Below are 13356 nucleotides of genomic sequence, written 5' to 3'. Positions count from 1 at the left end.
TGACTCAAGGTTGACTTCTCTAATGTAACATCTTTTGGTGATGTGTCTAAATGACAAAAACATATTGCTGCATCAAACAAGGTTTTTTTTCTTTTTCTTTTTTCTAAACAGGAAATATTGCTTGTGCAAAGATTGTTCTGGTGTAAGGAAAAACCCCTTTTTGACTTATGACTTTTACTTGTTGATCTCCGAGCAGGCAAGAGTATCAGAGACAGACCAGAAAGGGCACTTGTGAATTGAACCCAAAATGACAGTTCCAGTAAAACTCTTCGGCTTCGTCTTTTGGCTGTTTTCCTTAAATTGTGCCCAATGTCAAGGCAAGTGATTTTTGTGTTGTTATTTATTTGAATGTCTATTTAATTTAGATTGTATTGGCGTAAATATAACCTAACAGCAAAGTCTTTGTGTATGTTTGTTCGTGCTTGAAGACTAAGCTAGAACCCGAGTGATGTGAACTCTTATGGGAACAATTGCATCTCTCGGAACATAAACAAATGGCTCTAAAAGGACATTACATATGGAAACATAGTGCAAGTTGCAAAAGCTTCATACTATGATAGTGAAACAGTGAAAGTGAACTGCATGGCATTTTACTGGCATGTATAAATTAAATTGTGAAAAAGGAAAATGGAACCATTGCAAGTGAGAAAATTGACAATGACCACATCATACTACATTAACGCTTCAGCTACTACTTTTATTTAATATGACACAAGATTAACTAATCAGTAAGAAATATATAATTTATGACACTGTAAAAAATTATTTAGAAAAAAAGTTACCTGGTTGCCTTAAAATTCATTGAAGTTCATTGAAATTAAAATTTTGAGTTAATACAATGAACATTTTTGGAGATTCGACAACCTTTATTAAAATATTATTAAAAGATTTTGTACGCATATTGGGTAATTGTGTGTGTTTTATTTCTGATGACGCAGACACTGATTTATCAAATTTTTTATGTGGTTCAGATACAAAAATATTTTGAGTTTCTATTTATTGAACAAATTTCCTTCATTGAATCAACTTAAATTTTTAAGTTCAATAAACACAACATTTTAAGGCAACCAGGTTACTTACTTTTTTAAATTAAACCAACAAAAACCAACAACATTTTTTTTTACAGTGTAAGATAGTTCTTTATTAAGTAATCAATAATTAATGCATGAGTTTGGCCTCATTAAGAACTAATAACTTTGAGAGAAATTGTCTTTTTTACTCTCAATGTGGTGAAACAAAAAGGCATCACTATCATGTCACTCTTCAAGAACTACTAGTAATCTGTATTATTTTAAAGTGAAAAACATAACCCTTGAGTATAAGTGATGCATGTATCTATATTAAATATATTCAGAGTAAAAAAAGCAATGTATCTTTATCTTAGTCCTAAATTTGGTTTACTACAAATTAGTTAAATTGTTTTCTTATTATGGAATTATAATCTGGACAATTTTCAAAAGTAATTGCAAATAGTATTTGCAATTGCATTTTGAATTTGTGCACGCATACTTTGTGACATAATGGAAAACACAAACATGTGATTTTCTTTTCCATTTAGCATGCCTGGCAAATTTCAAATGGAACATTTGGCAATTTTAAACAGAAAATTCTAAAAATAGATGAACCGATTAACCTTACATTCAAAATTAAAAATTTAAAAAGAAAATAGCTTAATAACGTAGTTAAATGATTTGGGGCCAATTTGTGTTTTGTTGTTATCTTATTTTTTATTTATTTCCCATACATTAAATAAAATGAGTTTGCGCTTAGCTAGATGTGTGTTTAAAGATCAAAGGCGGAACTTGATGAATGCAGTCAACAAAACAATATTTTTTAAAATTTGAGAAAATGGAATGAGATTATTTTACTTGTATTACAGTCATGCTTTAGAAAAGGTCCAACTGATTGGTTGATTTCTAAGTTTTAATTGAAAGGATTTTTTATTTATTTTATTTATTAATTTTTTTTTATTGGAGAAAATCATGAGGCAACAGCATTTGCATGCAAAGTGTAACACAGCCTATTATTTAAAGGTCCCATGGCATGACATTTTCATTTTATGAGGTTTTTCAACATTAATGTGAGTTTCTCTAGCCTGAATATTGTTCTCAATTGGCTAGAAATTTTGATTTTGATACGCATCGAATTTTGACACCACGTTGACTTTTCGATAGTCCACACAGAATCGAAGTGAGCCATCCGTTTTGGGCACCAAAATTATCAGGCTCGCCCAATCACTGCTGGATTCTTCTAGTATCCCCATGTCCAGCATCGCCTCTAATTCATCCTGTACTACCTTTTTTTATGCTCCGGTAAAAGATAAGGCCGGCTGCGAACGACCATGCCTGGCTCCAGCTCAACGTGGTGCTGGATGAGGTCAGTCTAACCTGGTAGCGGCGAGAACACATCAGCAAATTCTGCCTGTAGATGTTTCACCTCAGTGAGCTGCGAGGTGGTCTCCCCCAGAGGCCAGAGCGAGAGAATGGAGTTTTTGGACCTCCTCTGGCCTGAGATCCTCCTCCCCACCCGCTACCGTAGCCAGCATCACTGACTCTGCCTCTGACTATTTTTTTAAAAGGTTGAAGTGGTATATTTGACGTGCCCCGTCCCTATCCGACCATATCACCTCATAGTTGAGCTCTCCGACTCGCCGTGTGACCACAAAGGGTCCTTGCCACTTTGCGAGTAATTTCGAGCTGGATGTAGGTAGCAATACAAGCACTTTATCTCCCGGTGTAAATTGTTGCAGCTTCGTACCTCTGTTGTAGAGCTGTTTTTGTCTGTCTTGAGCCTGTAGCAAATTCTCCATTGATAGCCGCCCCAAAGTGTGGAGCTTTGCTCTCAGGTCCATGACATACTAAATTTAATTCTTACTCGCCAAAGTTCCGTCCTCCCAAGCATCTCTAAGTACATCCAGCACCCCCTGTGGCTGGCGTCCATAGAGCAGCTCGAAGGGGGAAAACCCCGTGGAGGCTTGGGGGACCTTGTGAACAGCGAACAACAGAGGTTCAAGCCATCTATCACAATTTTTGGCGTCCTCATAAACGAACTTTCGAATCATGGATTTTAACGTGCGATTAAAACATTCCACCAGCCCGTCTGTTTGTGGGTGATAGACGCTGGTACGGATCGCCTTAATGCCCATTAATTCGTAAAGTTTGCGGATAGTCCATGACATAAACCCCGTGCCTTGATCGGTGAGAATGGGAAGATGGGAAGTCCCATCACGCTCTGTTCCCCCAGAACCGCTCCCAGAGGTCCCGAATCAACCTCGCCCGGCTGAGTGACCGCTACCCTCCTATTTCCCTTCCTCCCCCAAGAGGCATCCACACATAAGTACCCTAATAATTTATTAAACACTGACCAATTCGTCCCCAGAATTATTGGATGCCGGAGGTGCGGGTAAACTGCAACCTCCACACTATGCGTTTGCCCCCAAAATTGAATATCCACGGGTATTCAAGTTCACCACTTCCCCGTGCACACACCTCACCTTATGCGGCTGTTACCCAATGCCTTAGGTGGAATCAGGCTTTGGTGGATGGAGGTCTGGTTACACCCTGAATCCACCAAAGCCTGAAACGTACCCCCCTTGATACTCTCAGGTATCTGGTACAGGCCAGCTTGATCAGGGCCAGCTTGTGGCGCGTCGGAGACCCCAACCAGCGTCCCCATGTCCATCATAGGACACCGATCAATAAAGTGTCCCGGGTCCCCACAGCGCCAACAAGCCGGCCCAGGCCTCCCCGCCGCCCTAGTGGCTGGAAGTGGGTCCATTAATTGGCATGGAGAGAGTGCCAGAGATGAGGAAGCAGGAAGAGAGTTGGGGTTCCCTCCCCCTCCCCTGGGCGCCGGTCTGGGTGTGTGCGTCCCGGCTCGAGATCTGGGAGGGGGAACACGCTTAGAGAAAGAAGGGGCAGGGGAAGGAGGAGAGAGAGAGAAACCGCTGGAAGGGGCTCGCCGACCCCGTGACACGCCACCATCTGGTCCTCCACCATCTGGATGGCCTGGTTCAGCAACGTCGGGCGGTGGCACTGGACCCACTGCGCAGTCTTCCTCGGAAGCCGCGCGATGAACTGCTCAAGCATCCACGCAATCGATGACTTCCTCAACGTCGCTTTCCTCATCCATCAGCCACTTGCAGCACGAGTCCCGGAGCTGGTGCTCAAAGACAAAGGGCCGACCGGACCCTTCAAGCACCAGGGTCTGGAACCGCTGGGCGACCCACTGCAAGATGGCGCGCTTTAGGGCTGCACGATATTGGAAAAAAATTACATTGCGATATTTTTTCCCCCAACAATATATATTGCGTTATTGAGAGCCATCAATCCAGGCTAAAGTCAATAAATACCATTCAATGATATTAATAATTTCAGTAATAAGCAAGCTTAATTACAAGTGACAAAAATAAATGTTGGAAAGTATGTGTAAACATGAAACTAAACGATTCATTCAAACGCTGAATCGTTCACGCTTGTTGCTTATCACTGCTGAAATAGAACAAACACTAAATATAGAACACTAAATATTGCATCTAAAATGTAAGTGAATGTTAATTAGTTGTTTATGGAACTGTCATATGAAATCAGTGTCATTTTCAGTCGTGATGGTATTCAGGAAAACGCTCAAGTGTTGTAATTTCTCCTTGAGAGGCTGCACGAGCGTCAACAGCGCGACCTTATTATCGTCAGTTCATTATGTAAGGGATAATCCACGGCTAGCCAGGCATTAAAGGTTTTTAATGCACGGCGTAGAGTCGAAGAACCGCCCGTTGCAAAGCGGAGGATAGGATAAATATTATTATCCACTATCGATCGCCACTTACACTAAATTAATGCACAAACATTCTTGCATTTTGGTGATTCGCTAGTTATTTTTTGTTTTAATCAGGCTCTTGTCCGTCAGGCAAGTAAAATGATCTTACTCTTGTCCCTTCAAAAAATCCACTTGTCCCGGACAAGTGTTAATGTCGAGCCCTGCTTTGTATTCATCGTAGAGAGCTTTGTGGTGCCGTTTTAAGTGGTCAGACAAATTGGTGGTGTTTTCTTGTTTTGTGGCCACAAGACACTATATGCAAAGTACCTCTTTTTGGTCAACATCCTCCTTTTTGTTGTCAAAATAGTCCCAAAAAGATGATTTCTGGTACGAAACGGCAGTCGGTTCCTCTTCGTCGTGCATTTTAGCAGTGAATGTTTGGCCGTGATCTGTGAGCAGTGGCACAGCGAACCAGTCACTGTGCAGGCACGCGGAACGTGCATGTCACTTCAGCAAAAAACTCTGTGTGTTTACATCGTCATGTTTGATCTTCGTAAACCAGGAGGTTCTTGACTGGCAGTTGGTGAGCAGCTACCTGCGCTTCTCCAGATAACAGCGGCAGGAACCGCATGGACCAGTCATCTTTGGGCCAGTCCCGAGCCTCGGCGGACCTCTCGAAGAGGTTGATTAATGCCTCCGGGTCGTCCATGGGTCCCATCTTCGGGAGTGAGATGGTGGGGGCCGAGTCGCTGGCGGGTCTGGGACTGGCCCGAACCTCCCGGTCTATCCAGCTCCGGAACAGCTTGCGGTCCTCATGCTGGGCCTGGAGGAGCGCCTCGAACCGCTGTTGCTGCTCCTCCCTGACGGCCCGCAGATCTTGATGGGTTTCTCAGTGGAGGCCCGCGAGCGATTGCACAAGGTCCGCAAGTGACAAGTGTCCGCAAGCCACACGCAGTCCCAGTCCAACTCTCTCTGTCTTCTCTCTCCTGTCCACGGGCTTTATGCAGTCTCTCCACACCAATTACTGCAATCAGACACAGGTGTTATTCATTTGCATTTGACCCACTTATGCCCCGCTCGGCTCCGCACTCTCTCTCCCTCCACAGACTCCACAAAACCACACCCCCCTTGCCACAATTATATTCATTCATTACACACAGACTGATATATTTGAAATGTTTATTTCTTTTAATTTTGATGATTATAACTGACAACTAAGGAAAATCCAAAATTCAGTATCTCAGAAAATTAGAATAATTACTTAAGACCAATACAAAGAAAAGATTTTTAGAAATCTTGGCCAACTGAAAATTATGAACATGAAAAGTATGAGCATGTACAGCTCTCAATACTTAGTTGGGTTTCCTTTTGCCTGAATTACTGCAGCAATGCGGTGTGGCATGGACTCGATCAGTCTGTGGCGCTGCTCAGGTGTTATGAGAGCCCAGATTGCTCAAACCAGTTACTGTTTGCTTTGGCATAGTGTGCAGGTGCTTAGTCCTCTTAGAAATTGAAATCTGCATCTCCATAAAGTTGGTCAGCAGCAGGAAATATGAAGTGCTCTAAAACATCCTGATATATTGCTGTGTTGACCTTGGACCTCAGAAAACACAGTGGACCAACACCAACAGATGACATGGCACCCCAAACCATCACTGACTGTGGAAGAGTTACACTGGACCTCAAGCAGCATGAATTGTATTCCTCTCCTCTCTTCCTCCAGACTCTGTGACCCTGATTTCAAAAGGAAATGCAAAATTTACTTTCATCAGAGAACAGAGATAACTTTGGACCACTCAGCAGCAGTTCAGTCCTTTTTGTCTTTAGCCCAGGCGAGATGCTTCTGACAAACTCTGTTGTTCAAGAGGAGCTTGAGGAATGCGACATCTGAAACCTATGTCTTCCTTGCATATGTCTGTGCGTAGTGGTTCTTTAACCACTGACTGCAGCTGCAGTCCACTCTTTGTAAATCTCCACCACATTTTTTTAATAGGTTTTGTTTTACAATCCTCTCTAGGGTCACTGCAAAAAATGCTTTTCTTACATAGTATTTTTGTGTTGTTTCTAGTCAAAATTTCAAAAGAATCTTAGATTAATAAACATTTACTAGACAAGTACAAATTATTGTCTTGTTTTGGGGAAAAAATACTCAAAATTAAGAGAGTTTTTGCTTAAAATAAGCAAAATAATCTGCCAGTGGGGTAAGCAAAATAATCTTGTAATTTTGGGTAATTTTTCCCCCAAAACAAGACAATTACTTTTGGTTGTCTAGTAAATACTTCTTGGTCTTCTTGGTTTAAGAATTTTTAGATGTTTGGACTAGAAACAAGACAAAAATACTAAGTAAGAAAGCTTTTTTTTTTTTTTTTTTTGCGAAGGTATGGTTATTGCTTGTACACTTTTTTTCTACCACATCTTTTCTTACCTTTGCCTGTCTATTAATGTGCTTGGACACAGACCTCTGTGAACAATCAGCCTCTTTTGCAATGACCTTTTGTGTCTTGCTCTTCTTGTGCAAAGTGTCAATGGTCGTCTTTTGGACAAGTGTCAAGTCAGCAGTCTTCCCCATGATTGTGTAGCCAACAGAACTAGACTGAGAGACCATTGCAGGTGTTTTGAGTTAATTAGCTGATTAGAGTGTGCCACCAGGTGTTCAATATTTAACCTTTTCACAATATTCTAGTTTTCTGGGTCGCACCAGTTTTCAGGTTTATCGTGCGTCGTTTGTCGTGAAGTGTTCGTGCAGTGTACAGGGGGAAACGAGAGGCGACAAACCTCACCCGATAGGGAATCGGATGGCAGGGTGAATTTCTGGTGTGCCCCTCGTGAGGTTATCGCACAGCTGAAGCAAAACCACAAACTGATTGCCCTATTTTCCCTCACTGCACCTGCGTGAAAGCAGAAGTTTAACCATTTAATTTTTAATTTAGGGCTAGCCTACTTGTTCTACTTTTACACTTTATTTATTTATTTATTTACTTGTATTTAATATTAATTGATATTTAGCCTACTTAATCTTATTATGACAGGAAGTGGGAACCGTTATCTTGACACAAGGTCATGTTGTCCTTTTTTTCAGCTTTTTTTTCTTTTCCCGTTTTAGTTCATGAAGGCGAGTCAGTGGATATCACAATGTGCCAACGCCATCTCAAACCCAGTCAATTAATCCCTACAGAAAGTGAAAGTAAAATCTGACAAGCAATTTCGGCGCATATTTTCAAACAACGAGAGATGGATCTAATTCAACATGCTGATAACATAGCCTATTGTCTTAATTTATTTTCTTAATATTTCTCTTTAGGTCCATATTGTGACAAAAAAAAATAGAAGAGAGGTAGGCCCGTTTCATGTTATACAAGTCGTTTTTAGATAAATATGCTCTTACTTTTCATTGAGACTGACATTATTGCAGTGTTCTGACATTATAGACTGATAATCATTTAATTATAGACCTATAATTCCTTGTTTAATCGGGGCTAAATGTTTTTAAATAGTAAGGAGTAATCTATCTATTATTTTATTATGCAGTGTGTCGATTATGCATTATGAAATTGTTGGGGGGGGGGGGTGTGCAAATTAATGTAATATTTAATAATAAAAGTAGGCCTAGGTTACTCTAATAATAATAATATTAATAATAATAATAATAATAATAATAATAATAATAATAATAATAATAATAATTTTTAAACATAAATTCTAAATCCTCTTGATATCGATAGGTAATGCATTTGATAGGCTATCTCTCTATTACACAGCATGGACTATTGTCATAACAAGGCACGGGGGTTTTATTGTGCATTTTCGCAAGTCGCACCGCACAGTGAGAGCACATCAGTCATGAGCTTTGGCCTAGCATCGCATATGATCTACACTGTAAAAAAAAAAGAGGCAAATTTTGAATTTTTGCAGTACAATCGACTTGGATGTTTATTTTTTTAACTTAAATTATGTTAAACTGACTTTAAAAAATGATTTACATCTTGTATAACTAATAAAAACAAGTCTAACGTTTCTTAATTTATTTTGATAACAATGTAAAAACATATGTTGTTATAACTTATTTAACATATATTTTTTTACAGTGTACTCGTACAGTGTGAGTAGGTAACCTTGTTGAAATCGCATAGAAATCACAGAGTGTATGCCCAGCTTAGTTGTCAGTTATAATCATCCAAATTAAAAGAAATAAAGATTTAAAATGTGTCAGTCTGTGTGTAATGAACGAATATAATATACAAGTTTCACTTTTTGAATGGAATTAGTGGAATAAATATTTTTTTTAACAAATAAACTTTTTGATGATATTCTAATTATATGTTCAGCATCTGCACTTTGTAAATATACAACTGTTTATTTCTCAGAATCATTTGTTTTCTGCAAAAGACAAAGGGCCAGATTTACTAACATCTTGTGCCTGCGTAAACCCTCTTTTGGCTTAAAAAAAAAAAAAAACTACTGTCAGGACACGCAGTGAAAAATTAAAGCTGAAAAAGTGTGGACAGAGTTATTTTTGCGGCTGACCTGATTGCATATGCACTTGTAGGAGTTTCCCTTTCAGACACACAATTTATGGGAGGAGAGTATTTAAATGAATTATGCAAGGTGATTTAGTCCATTAACTGATATTTGTGCCATTATTTACCAACCCCAAAAAAGCCTTAAGATTTAATTTGCACTTCTCTCCATAGATTCTGTTGGTCATTATGGAAATGATTCGGCTGTGTCTATGTTCTTTAATTTGTGCTTCGCCAGTAGCTCACATGTTTCGGATATTACATGTGAAGTTCCACATGACCAGCATGTGTCTAGGCCGCAGTCTTACTTCAGAGGAGATATGAAATTGGGAGCAACAAAATATTATTCTTGCCTGTCTGATTATGAAGAAACCGCAGCAGTGGCCACATGCACACGAGACGGATGGACACCAAAACCACTGTGTACTGGTATGTTCTGATATTAAATCTTACAATTTGAGCATATAATATGAATTCAAATTAGTATGATGGATATTTTTTTGTTTTACAGTAAAAATGTGTGCAGCACCAAACATTGCAAATGCAGATATTGTGGGGGAGTGGAGACCAAAATACCAAATCTATTCAAGAATACAATATAAATGTCATCCTGGGTTTGAACCAGAGCAGCCTGTACAAATCACCTGTAATCACCAGACTGTTTGGACAGGCATACAGCAATGCACTGGTATGTAAGTTACATGTTACAGATATGAGAACTTTTAATTTTGATAGGAAAGGAATTTACACGTCCTGCAAAAAATGCTTTTCTTACTTAGTATTTTGTCATGTTTCTAGTCCAAACATCTAAAAATTCTTAAAACAAGAAGTATTTACTAGACAAGCAAAAGTAATTGTCTTGTTTTGGGAAAAAGTTACTCAAAATGAAAAATTGAAATACTCAAAATTGAGTTTTTGCTCAAAATATCTGTCAATGGGGTTAGCAAAATAATCATGTTTTCTGTTTGAATAAAGATTATTTTGCTTTACCCCATCGGCAGATTATTTTGCTTATTTTAAGCAAAAACTCTCTTTATTGTGAGTTATTTTTTTCCAAAACAAGACAATAATTTTTTACTTGTCTATAAATGTTTCTTAAGTAAGAAGTTTTAGATATTTTGACTAGAAACAAAACAAAAATACTAAGTAAGAAAAGCATTTTTTTGCAGTGCCCTAAATGTGGAAGTAAGGTCACATGCTTAGTTGAATTTTATTAGCAGTGTGTGCAAGCATCGCTATTGCACATATTACAGCAAACGCCCAACTTTGGCTTAGAAAAAAACTAGTATTTAGATGAACTTATACTATATTATAAAGACAAATTCAACCCTGATCCATACATGAATCAATACACGAAGTTGAAGCATTTTAGAAAAATGAGCATGGATTCTCATGCTTTACATGGATAGGGATTTAAAGCTATTAAAAGGCATGTGGCTAATATTAAGATTTAGCAATACCACATTTACTTGGTTGTCTTAGTTGTCTAAAAATAAAAATAACTTTGCTTTGCCTTCAGAAATGTGTGGGCCACCACCAAACATGGACTTTGCAGAAAAAAAACAAAAATGACAAAAAATGAATACCGTTCAGGGGAGAGAGTTGAATACAGCTGCTTAGAAAAATACACACTGGAAGAGCCCGACTCCAACTACTTGACCTGTGAACAAGGCCAATGGAGAGGAAATATTAAGTGTTTAAGTAAGTATGAACTGCTTTCCTTACTGTGCTTTATTTATGTATTTATTTCTATGTTTGATGTAATCTTGTAGTTGAAGTTGTAGTTCTGGTTCCGATGAATCAGTGAATGTGTAATGAGATGTTGGTTTTGTTTCAGAGCCCTGTTCAGTGACGATGGAGGAAATGAATAAGAGAGGTATAAAGTTGCAATGGGGCAGACAGAAAGATATATTAGTAGAACACAAGGATAGCATCAGCTTTGTATGTCAGGATGGAAAAGATTTAAAAGTCAATGGCCTAAGACAATCATGTAATGATGGAGTGATGGCTTTACCTGAGTGTGTGTGACAAGGAGAATTAAACATCACTGATGCATTAGCTGTAATAAGCCAAAACAAATTGAGCAAATTAACATAAAATGTTCTCTTTCTCTATTTTGGAATTTTTCCAACTAAAACTAAATAAATTATAAAAGCAATATGTTTAAATTGCATGAAAACAACATTAACTTATTTAATGTAGGCTAAATGAGGATTAAATTACATTAAAAAGCCTACAGAGTACAATGAAACAACTTTCAAAAATTGATTGCAAAAGGCCTGCAAGACCAAAGAGATTTTTTTTACTATTTTTTATTTAGTACATTAGACATTTTTACTATCACAGTCATGTTCTGTTTGTTTGGTTATTAGTCATCACATGTTCCTTTGTCTTATTGTTCCCGCTACTTGTCTGTCTCCATTGTTACCCACATATGTTAATTTGTCCCAACAATGTCTAGTGTGTCTAGATGTGTTGTGCTTTTGCCTGTCTTTAGTTTATTTGAGAATAAACTGCTTTCTGAACTGTATCTGCCTGTCTTTGTCTTCCTGCATATATCTTTGACATATAGTGATGGCAAAATGGTATGGAATGTCGAAGCTGCCAATATTAAAAATAAATAAATACATAAATAAATATACATAGAAAAGCAAAAAAAAAAAAAGAAGCAAAAAAGAATTATTTATACATTTATTTCCATATTTATGTATTTATTTCTATATATATTTATTGTTTTATTTATTTATAAATGTATTAATTTCTATTTTTACTTATTTCTATATTTATTCCTTTCTACATTTATTTATTTATGCTCTTTTTTTAATTTCTTTGTATATTTATTTAAGTATTTATTTGTTTTTTATTTATTTATTCCTACATTTATTAATGGGAAATGGTGAGGGCGGGGTTAACCTCAGACATAGCAATCGAGCTTAGAGTAGATGAGAGCGAATCGTTGAGGCCACAGTGACACCTTGTGGTGTGGCTGAAATACAATAAGTATAGCCTACTGATGTTGATACTGTCTGTAATGAAGGACTTGGAGGTAAATGACCAAAATTTTAAATTACGGGTTAAGTCATATTACCTGAAGGGGGGAGTGGGCCGACACCCTTGCCTCTTCATCATATGCATCTTATCCTTTTGAATGATTTTTAATAACCTCATGAATTAAATAATCAGTTATTATCCTTTCAAAATAATGAATTATTGACAATCAATTTTATTTGATCATTAATACATTTAACTATTATTTAGTAAGATTTCGCCTGACTTCTATCTCTGGGTCCTGACCAGCAGGGCCTTGGAGAGGAAGTTAGAACTTCCAAGAGGTGAATCCTGCCTGTTGTTAGTAACCCCAGGACAGGAAGGGGTGGGAGGATTTGAGTCTCCCAATTGTGATTTTCTTCCCATTTATATAGTGTGATTTTTCCCATTGATAGGAGTACATTTTTGTCTTTATATTTCTTTATATTTCTTAATAGAATGAGGTAGATGATATAAGTCATACTTTTCTTTCTGGAGATCCGTTTGTCAAGTGTTGTTGATATCTTGTCCTGTTGATAAGCTCACTGCTGCGCTAACCTTGGAGGAGAGATGTGCCCTAGAGTCTTGTGTGTGTGTGTTACATGTTCTGTGCAGGTCTATGGACTGGATTGGACCGCTTTTCTCACACCCTAGACCTCTTGGCGTCTTTCTAGGACTCCCCTGAAGTCAACACTACCCCAATCTTGGGATTGTCTGATGTATACATCCTGATTAACAACAACAACATCTCCAATCTATTCTCGCATGACACATTGTTTAGACTTTATGCCAATCAGTAATATTCCACGTGTTTGTAATGATGTAAATCATGCCCTTGAAATTGGTATAACTGGTGTGGTAATTTTGTGTAGAGTAGAGTCTGGCCTGACACCGCCCTGAGAGACTCTGAAGCTGACTCTACTGATGAAACTGCAAACTATTCTTCAGTAAAATTCTCTCCGATGATTGAACATCCTTACTCCTGGTCTTCATTACACATATCTCGCAAAACTGTAATCACACCCTAACACACCCTAAATGTAGCCTACTGTGTTGT

General features: G+C 38.1%; 1 pseudogene; it reads left to right on the top strand.

Annotated features, from left to right (window-relative positions):
• The first annotated feature begins 186 nt into the window (after positions 1-186).
• LOC137056107 (complement factor H-related protein 2-like) lies at positions 187-11837 on the top strand (annotated as a pseudogene).
• Positions 11838-13356: the final 1519 nt, after the last annotated feature.

This window comes from Pseudorasbora parva, chromosome 21 (assembly GCF_024679245.1).
Source record: "Pseudorasbora parva isolate DD20220531a chromosome 21, ASM2467924v1, whole genome shotgun sequence".
In the NCBI taxonomy this organism is placed as follows: domain Eukaryota; kingdom Metazoa; phylum Chordata; class Actinopteri; order Cypriniformes; family Gobionidae; genus Pseudorasbora; species Pseudorasbora parva.
The sequence above is the reverse complement of the archived record's forward strand: the minus strand, read 5'-3'. Positions and strand labels throughout refer to the sequence as shown.